This window comes from Podarcis bocagei (assembly GCF_964188305.1).
Source record: "Podarcis bocagei genome assembly, chromosome: Z".
Taxonomy (NCBI): domain Eukaryota; kingdom Metazoa; phylum Chordata; class Lepidosauria; order Squamata; family Lacertidae; genus Podarcis; species Podarcis bocagei.
The window spans coordinates 20,815,795-20,827,704 of NC_138140.1; positions in this window are offsets into that span (position 1 = coordinate 20,815,795).

The following is an 11,910-nucleotide window of genomic DNA, read 5'->3' on the forward strand; positions in this document are numbered from 1 at the left end:
TCAACTTGTTTTTATTATTGCTTGTAAGCCGCTCTGAGCCTGGCCTTGGCTGGGGAGGGTGGGGTATAAATAAAAATCATTATTATTATTAAAGGGACCCCTGACCATTAGGTCCAGTCATGACCGACTCTGGGGTTGCGGTGCTCATCTCGCTCTATAGGCCGAGGGAGCTGGCGTTTGTCCGCAGACAGCTTCCAGGTCATGTGGCCAGCATGACTAAGCCGCTTCTGGAGAACCAGAGCAGCACACGGAAACGCTGTTTACCTTTCCCCAGGAGTGGTACCTATTTATCTACTTGCACTTTGACGTGCTTTCGAACTGCTAGGTTGGCAGGAGCAGGGACCGGAGCAACGGGAGCTCACCCCGTCGTGGGGATTCGAACCGCCAACCTTCTGATCGGCAAGTCCTAGGCTCTGTGGTTTAACCCACAGCGCCACCCGCATCCCTTCTCTTCCTTTCTCCAAGGATCCAGTCTTTATGACATTTGTAGGAGGGTATGGTCAATGCAGGACTAAAATATTTCCCAGGCTGGCTTTTTCTAAAATAGAAGCTGACTTGCTGCAGTGTGTCTTTCTCCTGGGAACCTGGATCCTGGCACGATGCAGATCCCACAGGTGTTGGCTGCAAAGATTTAATTAATTCTGTGCGGGGACGGTGCAAGGGGAGCCTTAATTGTGGTTAAACAGACATTGCTTAGAAGTGTGCAGAGACATCCTGCTGGTTGTCAAGCAGGAGATTTCTATGCTCCGAATGCCAAAGGTCAGCTCCTCCCCTGACATATGCAACTCCTGATTTCGCAAAGCAGTGCATAGTTAAATTGTGGAACTCGTTCCTGCATGAGGCAGTGATGGCCACCATCTTGTATGGCTTTTAAAGAGGATTCTCAAAATTCATGGAGGAGAAGGCTTTTTGTAACTACTAGTCAGAATGGATAGGCTCTGTCTCTAGAGTTGGAGGCAGCAATGTTTACGAATCCCAGCTGCTGGAAAACACAGGGAGAGTGACTGCTCTTGTAATGTATTGCATTCATATCCCACCCTTTCCTCCAAGGAGCTCAAGGTGGTGTGCATGGCTCTCCCCTTCCTCATTTAATCCCTACAAAAACCCTGCGGAGTTTGGGTTAGAGGCAGTGAACAGCCCCCAGTGAACTTTATGGCTGAGTGGGGAGGATTTGAACCCTGATCTCTGCCAGGTCCTAGTCATTTAATCCCCTCAACAACCCTGCAAGGTTGGCTAACATGATTCACACAATGTCTGTTTCCTCCACCCCGGTTTTTATTGAATAGTTTTGTGCTTTTTTGTTGTGAATCACTTCAATATACATTTTCATGACATAGTTGTATATAATCTTTTTTAAAAATATGTAAGTATATGAATAAAGAATCCTTGTCATAGGCCCACAGATTCCGTAATAAGACCACACCTGTTTCAACTGACTTCTGAGTCCTTTCTTCATCTGCCAATGCATGAGTCACTTGGAGGGTTGCCATTGGCTTACGGACAAGAGAATGCATCGCTGCCGTTTGTAGCAAACAGCTCCTCCACTCTTCAGATTCAGTTTCGCGAGGAACCGATGTCTGTTTTTTGTTCTTGGAAACCAAAACAAAGAACCCGGTGTTACAACCTGGTGGACAAGCAAATAAAGACTTTAAGGAGCAGTCTGGTGGCACACAAGAGTAGCATGTCATCAGAACATCACAACACAGAACCATAGAATTGTAGAGTTAAAAGGGACTCCCTGCAACACAGGAATCACAACTAAAGCACCCCTCACAGATGGCCATCTGACTGCTGTTTAAAAACCTTCAAGGAAGGAGAGGCCACCACCTTCCAAGATGACTTGCACAGTAATGCCCCCGTATGTGTGTGTGTGTGTGTGTGTGTGTGTGTGTAAAAACAGACTTCTGAGGGAGTCTGTTCTACCCTTGAAGAGCTTTTGCTGCCAGAAAGTTCTTCCTGTCATTTGAATCAACTAGTTTGGGTCTTACCCTCTGGAGCAGGAGGAAACATCAGAAGAATCTGCTGAATCAAGTCAAAGGCCCATCTAGTCTAGTATCTTGGTGGCATTGCTGCTTCTGAGTGTGGAGGCAGAGCTGAGGCATTGTGGCTAGTAGCTGTCAATAACTCTCACCAACTCTACCCTTCTATGAATTGGTGAACCTTGTGTAGGAAGGAAATTCATGCTGACTCTGATCTGTGGTTTTAGCATTTAGTATTTTATTTCCTGTTTTCTGGTGGACTGCTCTGGGATTTTCTTAAGCTAGCAGGAATGGAATGAGATAATGTATAAGCAAAGCTGGGTCTGAGTAGCTCCTTTTCTGGCTTGTTCCCTGCTGAAAATGGGGGGTGAGGTGTTGCCCATAGGGAGGCAGCAAAGGGATGTGGTTCAGCAGCCTGGGATGAGCGACTACTTAAGGCAATTTATGAATTCTTACAGGATAAATAAGACCGAAATGACTTTGACTCATAAACTCTGTCTCTGTCTCTCTCTGATTCCATTTCAGACAGGAGGCTGTTGCACCAGCGTGAGCTTGTTTGACGCTGATGAATTAGTAATAGAATTGTAAATTATTAAAAGAGGATTTTATTTATTGTTTTTAATGCTGCATGCAAGGAGATCTGGGCCTCTCCCCGAGTTGTCCCAATCTCTGTAATCAATCCTGCTCTGCGTAACTTGCTCCGGTGTTGCCCATTTAAGGATGCTTCGTATGCGAATGTGACGTCGGTGGTGTAAGATGGATAATAGATTCATAGAATTAAAGAGCTGGGTCATCTAGTCCAACCCTAGTTCAACCCTATGCAATGCAGGATTCCTATCTAAAGAATCCCTTTCAGGTTTTCTTCAGCTTGAAGCTGATCAAGCTTCTCCTCCAGGATACAACGCCCTGCTAGGCTCACCGAGTCAACAGTGTGATGCAGCAACAAAAAAGCACCATGTAGCTCGAAGCTGCATCAACAGAAGACAGGTGTCCAAATCAAGGGATGGAATAGCACCATGCTATTCTGCCTTGCTCAGGCACCACCTGGAATCATAGAGTTGTGGAATTGGAAGGGACCCTGATTGTCATTAAGTCCAACCCTCCTGCAATGCAGAATTCTCAACTAATGCATCTATGTCAGATGGCCATTCAACTTCCGCATAAGAAACTCTAGGAAGGGAGAATCCACCACATTCCAAGGGGAACCATTCCTGACCCTTCATCAATTTGGTCCCCTTTCTCTGCACATATTCCAGCTTGCCTTTCTCAAATAGTGGTGCCCAGAACTGGACATTAGATTTCTGTTGATGCAGCCTAGAATAACATTTACTTTTGTTATTGTTGCTGCATCATACTGTTGGCTCATGTTATGTTTTCTGTCTACTAAGACCCCCTAAATCCTTATCTAAAAAGCATCAGAAATAAAGAAAACAATATTCAACAAGAAACTCAACTAAAAATTAAGATTAGTACTTTGGAACAACTGCACACAAAAATAAAAAATGTCCAAGTATATGAACAATTGAAGGGTACAAAACAACTGCTTGAATTAATGCAAGTTCAGAAGGAACTTAAGATATATTATGGAGAACTACGTGTATCAGATAACCCTGTAATACAACATATTAAAGAGTTCTTAAAAAAATTAGAAGTCCTCAAACTGACAAAATTAGTCTACAAAAACTCAGATGCAAATTAAACTGGAAGAAAGTTAGAAAAGCGATTAAAACATTTTTTAAGATGGTAAATCACTGGGCATTGTTGGATTAGCAAGTGAATAATAAAATCATAAAATTGTAGAGTTGTAAGGTACCCCAAAGGCCATCTAGTCCAACCACTTGCAATGCAGGAATCTCAACTATAAATTTATAATTTATAGTTTATAGAACTTTATAATTCTATAAAGTTAAAGTCTTAGGGACATAGAAAAACCTTTATTGCAAGCTATACTGTAATGGACACTACTTGCATTAACAGATTGCCTAAATCACGGAACAAAGCTAAAATAGTCCTGGTTCCCAAGCCAAATAAAGATTTGACATCTCCAAATGCATATAGGCCAATTTCTCCTTTAAATGTTGATGTTGAGATATGGTCTTCAATATTAGCTACGAGACTGAGTGATATTATTGTAAAAATAAATACATTTGGATCAAACTGGTTTCTGGAAATATAGGAAACTTGCAGCAAACACCAGGAGATTGATAAACACAATTGTTTTTTGACTCCATGTCTCAAGAGACAATGGAGTGCACCTTCAAGGGACGAAGTCAAACTGCTACGTTAGAAGCACTGAAGTGAGCTCCCTGGGATGCTAGCCTGCTGTGCAGTATGTATGGAGTTCCTTGACTATGTTAAAAGAAAGGTTTAAAGAAGATCCAGTATTGGAAGTGGAAGAATTAATAATAAAGAGAAAGCTTAAACATCTGCTATGGTTTATAGTAAACTATTGGGAATCTAAATTTGGTCCCCCTGCCCCGTCTGTATTAACTACTATAAGATATCTATGGGCCTATCACCTTTAACTTTCCCATTTTGTAATGAATTTCTAAATCAGGAATCTAGGGTAGTTAAAGTTTTCAAACAATGGCAAAATGCTGGTTTAGAAAGCATAAAAATGATGTTGCAGGATCAAGTTATTCTGACAACTGAGGAAGCCACAAGTGCCATGGAAGGAAGGAGACTTCAACTCTTCCAATATTTTCAAATTAGAGGTGCAACCTTCTCTCTGATATGAAAATATGAGCAAGTCAGGAAAAAGAATAAATGAAAAATTCTGTTTATCTCTCATTTGGATAAAGACATAACAGCAAGATTCCGTGACCTTTGGTTAAACTTGGATCAGAACCAGGATACATATATGAGAAAATGGGTGTGAGATTTGGATCAGAGAATAACCAGGAAATAATGGGACTGGATTTGGGACAACTTTCATTCTAATATAATTTCAGCGGACCTGAAGGAGAACTATTTTAAAAACCCTCTATCGAATTGTATTTAACACATTATAAATTGAATTTAATATATATGTTAGGATCGGATAAATGCTGTAGATGTGGGTTAAATAAATCTGATTACAGATATATATATATTTGGAATTGTTCTCAGGTAGAAATATTCTGGAAATCCTTTCAGATACCTATGATGTTTTGGGATATTATATTCCCTTGGAACCTAAAACATTTCTGCTTGGTTATCTAAAATAGGTTATTCTGGGAAATGATCAAGAAATAGTGTTTAACCTTATAACAGCTGCTAAGATTGCTTTTTAAAAAAACTCTCCTACAATATCCGAGTAGATTGAGAAAATCTGGACCCTAGTAACTATGATTAAGCTGACTTATTATAAAAGAATACATATAGACCAGCTTGTGGGAAAATGGGTAATTTTATTGTAATTTTTGGAACAAGAAGTTCAACAATAATGTCCAACCTGTCAACTTGCTGCAACAGGGGGGAAAAGAGAGATTTTAGTGATGATTATTTTTTACTTTTGTTCAGAGGCATTATGTACTGTATTTATGGAAATCTTATTTTTAAATAAATATAAAGAATTGTGTGTTAAGTTTTCTTTTTAAATCAGTATGCTGCATATAGGAAAATGGCAATAGTGTTATTTGTTTGTGGGGTAGGAAGTCGACTGTTTATGAAATCCTTCTAACCCTTGGACCTAACAAATGTTAAAATATATGCAAAGCTAGCTTCCTTGTGGGGTGATAGTCTGGGAGATGAGCCATTAAGGTGGATTAAGAGGCTCAGTGCAAGACGGGCGAATGGATAGAGCCTCCTTCCTCAACAGACAAAGCCAGAGTTTGGCGTAGAGTTTGGGGACAGTGATGTGATCTAGGACTAAAGCAACAAGTCAGAGAACAATGCCTGGTGTCTGTTTGAATCCAAGGCTGGGGCTATGGGAGAAACAAGACCCTTTTGGGGTGTTGATACTGTGAACCCCTCCATCCTGGGCTCAGGATGTAAATAAACTGTTTATCATAAAGACACCACAGTCTCCACTGTGCCGCATTCCAAAAGGAAACACGAACCCTGGAACCCCTGATCAGGGATTGGGGTGCTATGCAATAATATTTAGCTGATCTTGGAGTACTTTGATATACAGTATTCAGATTTATGAATCTCTTGACAAATCAGTTAAACAGTCATCCTAGATTCCTTGAAGAGTCACATCTGTAAAACACACATCTCTAATTATTTTATATATAAATTGGAAACAATGAAATTGAGACTAAACATTAGGAAGAACTTTCCGGGGTTAGGAGCTGTGTGGCAGTGGAAGAGGCTCCCTTGGAAGGCCTCATTTTAAGTGCAGAGGTTGGATAGCCACCTGCCAACTTTGTGATTCTATGGTTCTTTGATTCTTTCGAGGTTTCTAAGCAGAGGCTGGATGACTATCTTTTGAAGATTCTTTACCTGCGATTCCTGCAATGCAAGGTTTTTTGTTTTTTAAAAAATCTGTTTGTGGAGCTCCCAGCTACTCTATCCAGGTGCTGATGTTGGAACATCGGGCTGCTTGGTCTTAGATGAGGCCCAGGTTGAAAAGCAGGGGGCCAAGCTCATGTACAGTGAACTGGGGTGGGGGGAGGCAGGAAATCCTGTTGACACCCCTGTCAGCTCCATTCTTGCATTTGGCTCTCCAGTGGCTCTGCATCACTACTTCTGCTTCCTATTAACTGTAATACATCCCAGAATATCCTCTTCTTTCCACTGTAAGGAGGAGCTAATAAAAGCATCTGGGTAGTGGTGTGGGGCTGTTTGGGTGGGTGTTGGGTGTTGGATGATCACTGTGCAATTTTGCACATGGTGGGATTACTTCTAATTTTACCCAGTGTTAACTGAGACAATTGCTTGGTCTTTGGATACAAGCCACCAATTCTAACGTTATTCACATGGTTATCCTGAAGAGGATTTTCCTCTTCCTTCTGGGAACAGTGAATCACCAAGTCTCCAGTGTCTGTTTCTGGGAGTCAGTCAGTGCCACATTTTCATAGAATTATAGAATTGGAAGGGAAACCCCAAGGGTCATCTAGTCCAACCCCCTGCACAGCCAAAGAATCCCTGGCAGGTGGCCACCCAGTGTCTGTTTATAAACCTCTAATAAAGGAAAGTCCACCATCTTCTGAGGTCATCTGTTTAACTGTCATTCAAGATAGTGGCCATGACTCCTCCTGTGGGATGGAATTCCATAGTTTAACTGTGTGCTCCTTGAAGAAGGACTTCCTTTTGTCTGTCCTGAGTCTTCCAACATTCAGCTCCACTTTTTGCATGTCATGCATCATTCTACACATTTCTATCATGTTGTCTCTTACTTGCCTTTTCTCCAAACTAAAATGTCCCCAACGCTGCAACCATTTCCCCATACCCTCCAACATTTCTCCAATGAAAAGAGGGACGTTCTAAGGAAAAGCAAGACATTCTGGGATCAAATCAGAAACCGGGATGACTTCTCTAAATCAGAGACGTCCCTGGGGAAAGGGGGCACTTGGAGAATCTGTTTTTCATAGACGAGTCACTTCACCCCTCTGATCATTTTGGCCTGAAGATCTTCCATGGTTTCTGAGTGTGAGTTTGGTTGCCTCTCCTGGCCTAAATACCTCAGGAGAGCCTGAGAGCATTTTTAGCCACTCCTCCTTTTGTGATGATGGAGAGAAGGGAGAGCTTGTCTCCTTTCCTTTGATCCTCCTTGAAAGGAGGTCCCATTTGTCTTTTCTGCCGCTTGGCAGCATCACACACACCACAAGAACACAGCCATTAAGGAGGGTGGGAGGCAGGAAGTGGTGGGGAGGATGGAATCAGGCGAGGATGGCCTCCAAACATAAACAACCGGTTGTTTAGAGGTGATGTAAGGCGGCCCTGACTCATTCTTGCCTCCCACCTGGCAGGCAGGAGTCCTTGGCGCAAGACGAGTGCTGATGCTTCTCTGCCTCTGCAAATGTCCCTACACATCTGTAGGTGCCCATCTCTGTATCTTTAGCAAAACAACAACAACACCAGTTCTAGGCTGCATCAACTAAAGTTTAGTGTCAAGGGAAATGAGAGTACTGCTCTATTCTGCCTTGGTCAGACCACACCTGGAGTCTTGTGTCCAGTTCTGGGCACTGCAATTTAACAAGGATATTGACAAGCTGGAATGTATGCAGAGGAGGGTGACCAAGATGATCAAGGGTCTGGAAACCAAGCAGTTTGGGGAATTGGGTATGTTAAGTCTGGAACAGAAGAGACTGAGAGAAGATTAGATAGTCATATTAAAATATCTAAAGGGCTATCACATGGAAGGTGAACCAAGCTTGTTTTCTCTTGTTTTCTCGGGAAGAACTTTGCAACATAGCTGTCAACGTTTTCCCCTTTTTAAGGGAAATTCCCTTATTCCAAATAGGATTCCTCGCAAGAAAAGGGAAAAGTTGACAACTATGCTTTGTGACAGTTGGAGCTGTTTGACAGCGGAACAAACTCAATCAGAAGGTGGTAGACTCTCCTTCGTATTGGATTCCTGCATTGTAGGGGGTTGAACTAGATGATTCTCTGGGTCCCTTGCAACTCTTCAGTTCAATGCTCACTTTGAAAGCACTGAGTCACAGTAGGCTCAAGACCCCAAAGTGTGCTGCTCCCTCTCCAAATTTTCCCTTTCCTCTCTTTGTATCCGTGCAGACAGAACGCAAAGGCGTCAGCTCCCAGCAGCTGGGCCCCAGATGCTTGTTCTGGGATTCACATTCATGTAATATAATAAAGCAACTGCAGGGTGGAGTTGCTTTGTTTCATTCTTGCTGTTTCCAAAGGGCAAGAGAGAGGAGAATTATTGCTACACACATTGTGAAATGATATTCCACTGATCTGAGCTTCCCAGCGCGCGCGCACACACACGCACACACACACACACACACACACACACACACACACACACACACGGGGGTGTGTGGATTTGGGCTGGAGGGGAGAGCTATTGCCTCTCACCAATATTATTGTGGAGATGAAATGACTCCCCTATGAAGAAAGATTGCAGCATTTAGGACTTTTCATTTTGGAGAAAATCTGAGAAAGAGGTGATATGATGGAAGTTGTAAAATGATGCCTGGCATGGAGAAAGTGGGTAGAGAAAGGTTTTTTGCTTCCTCTCATAACACTAGAACTCATGGAGATCCTATGAAGATGATGTTTTTGGAAGATTCAGGACAGATAAAAGAAAGTCGTCCACACAACACACAATTAAACACTATAGAAGGCAGTGATGGCCACCAACCTGGATGTCTCTAAAAGAGGGAAAATTCATGGAGGAAGAGAGGGCTAATCAGTGAATAAAGGTAAAGGTAAAGGGACCCCTGACCATTAGGTCCAGTCATGATCGACTCTGGGGTTGCGGCACTCATCTCACTTTATTGGCCGAGGGAGGCGGCATACAGCTTCCAGGTTATGTGGCCAGCATGACTAAGCCGCTTCTGGAGAACCAGAGCAGCGCACGGAAATGCCATTTACCTTCCCGCCGGAGCGGTACCTATATATCTACTTGTACTTTGACATGCTTTTGAACTGCTAGGTTGGCAGGAGCAGGGACCGAGCAACGGGAGTTCACCCCGTCGCAGGGATTCGAACCGCCGACCTTCTGATCAGCAAATCCTAGGCTCAGTGGCTTAACCCACAGCGCCACCCACGTCCAATCAGTGACTACTAGGCCATAATAGCTCTGCTCTGCCACCACAGATAGAGGCAGCTATGCTTCTGAATACCAGTTGCTTGAAACCACAGGAGGGAAGAAGGCTCTTGTGAATGAATTCTGCTTGCAGGCTTCCCTTTGGGACATCTGGTGGCCACTGTGAGGACAGGGTGATGGACTAGATGGGCCATTGGCCTGATCCATTGACTCTCTTCTGATGCTCTGAAAGAACCTCCAGGCCCAGAGGCAGTCTATCTAGATTCCTATGTTGTTAGGGGCATTTGGCCACTGTGGGAACAGGATGCAGGCTAGATGGGCCACTGGGTTGATCCAGTAGGGCTCCTCTTATGTTCTCCTTACGTGCTAGAGGAGAGAGTTGTGAAGCCTGCAGGGGAACCCACTCTTTTCCTGTGGGCAGTGGAGAGACAGGGAGATGGAAAAAGATTCCCTTCCAGGAGGCTATCTGGACTTAATAGCTCTCATCACATCAAACCTGCTTCCAATCGCTGGCCGCCTCCTTCACCATGCTGCCTGGGACATACCTTGTAAATGAGAAAGGCCTTGTCCATTACTACAGCAGCTGTTTCATTTCTCAGGGTGCAGAGACATCGGGGGGAGGACATGCCTCATTTGAAAAAGCTGTAGAGAAACGTTGTTTGCCTCTGCAAGCACAGATGTGCAACAAAACCATAGAATGGTAGGGTTAGAAGGGATTCCAGAGAGTCATTTAGTTCACCCCTGCAACTGCAGCCTAAGATTGGCCAACTGACCTGTTTAACAACCTCCTAGGAAGGAGAGTCCACCACCTTTCGAGGTCATCAAATCATAGAACTGTTGAGTTGAAAGAGATCCCAAAGGATCATCCAGTCCAACCCCCCCTGCAGCACAGAAATCACAGCTGAAGAATCCCTGGCAGGTTGCCATCCCCTCTGTGTTTGAAACCTCCAGTACAGTCCATCACCTTCATGTGGAATAACCAACCTCATTTAACCAAAATGGGGTGTTAGGGGAGGGTTAGTAAGTCTGGTGGGGGATACGTTGTGCTCCTTCTGGGGTGGTTTGTCCTCCTTTGGTCCCCATCCTGCACTCAGCTCTCACATGTGGCTTCTGGAAGCTGTCAGCATGCAGACTGTATTTTATGCTGCTTCTACAATTAAGTGTTTTAAATTTGTTGTTAGCCACCCTGAGCCCAGTTTTCTGAATCGGGAAGGGCGGGGTATAAATAAAAATTTATTACTATTTATTATAACAGTGGCCACACCTTTGACTGGTCAGCTAAACTAGATGAGGGTAGCTGAAGCCTGCCCCCCCCCGATGTTTTTGGACTACAACTCCCATCTGCACTGCTTGGGGATGATGGGAGTTGTCAAACAAAGCAGCTGGAGGGCACAATTTTGGGTAAGCCAGAGCCAAAAATGTTGGGGAAGCTGGTTGAAATTAGTGGGGTCTGGGGCCCAGCTCTCTTTCACATGTTCCATGCATTGCTTAACAAAAGATATATTTCACATTCAATGCACACACAATTCTGAATAGTTGCGTGCAAACCTGTGCCCTTTATGACTCCTTACAGTATCCACTTATTTGCTTTGGCAGTTGGACAGCGCAGCCTCATCTTATGGTGCACATTTGTAGGTTATCATTAGTGAACACTGTGTGAATACAATGAAGTAGTTGTGTGATACACATTGTTGCACATACAAGTTTAACATTTAGAGTGTGTTGTTCATTCGGCAATGATCATGTGTGTGCTTATATTATTGATTTTAGTCATTAGAAACTGTCAGCATTTGACAGTAGGCACACCCCAGAAACAGTTTTGACTGGTCTGCTCAACAGGCGAGGGTAGCCAGTGGGTCTCTCTTTTTTAACAACAACAACAACAACAATTTTTATTGATTTTCTTTTCTCATAACAATTATTCAATATCATCATTTAACATCCATTTTCTAATTTCCTTCCTCCCTGTTGACTTCTCCCAACTTCCATTTCTGGTTTGTTACATCAAATGTTACATTCTATTATGCTTGTTATGCATAATGTTCTGTTATCACTAATTATATTTCTTTGTCTCGGGTAGCCAGTAGGTCTCAAACCCTTGGTGGGTTAGGGACTTCCCCTGCATGCAAAGACAGGCTTTGGCAGATGGAGTGGATGAGACTGATAGTGGGCCCAACAGTCAAGAAGGCAGTTTCTGCATGTGCTGTAGAGGGAAGTGAGGGGCTGGTGGGTCTTGTCAACCTGGGAAGGGAGCCCATCTAGGAGAAGGTGATC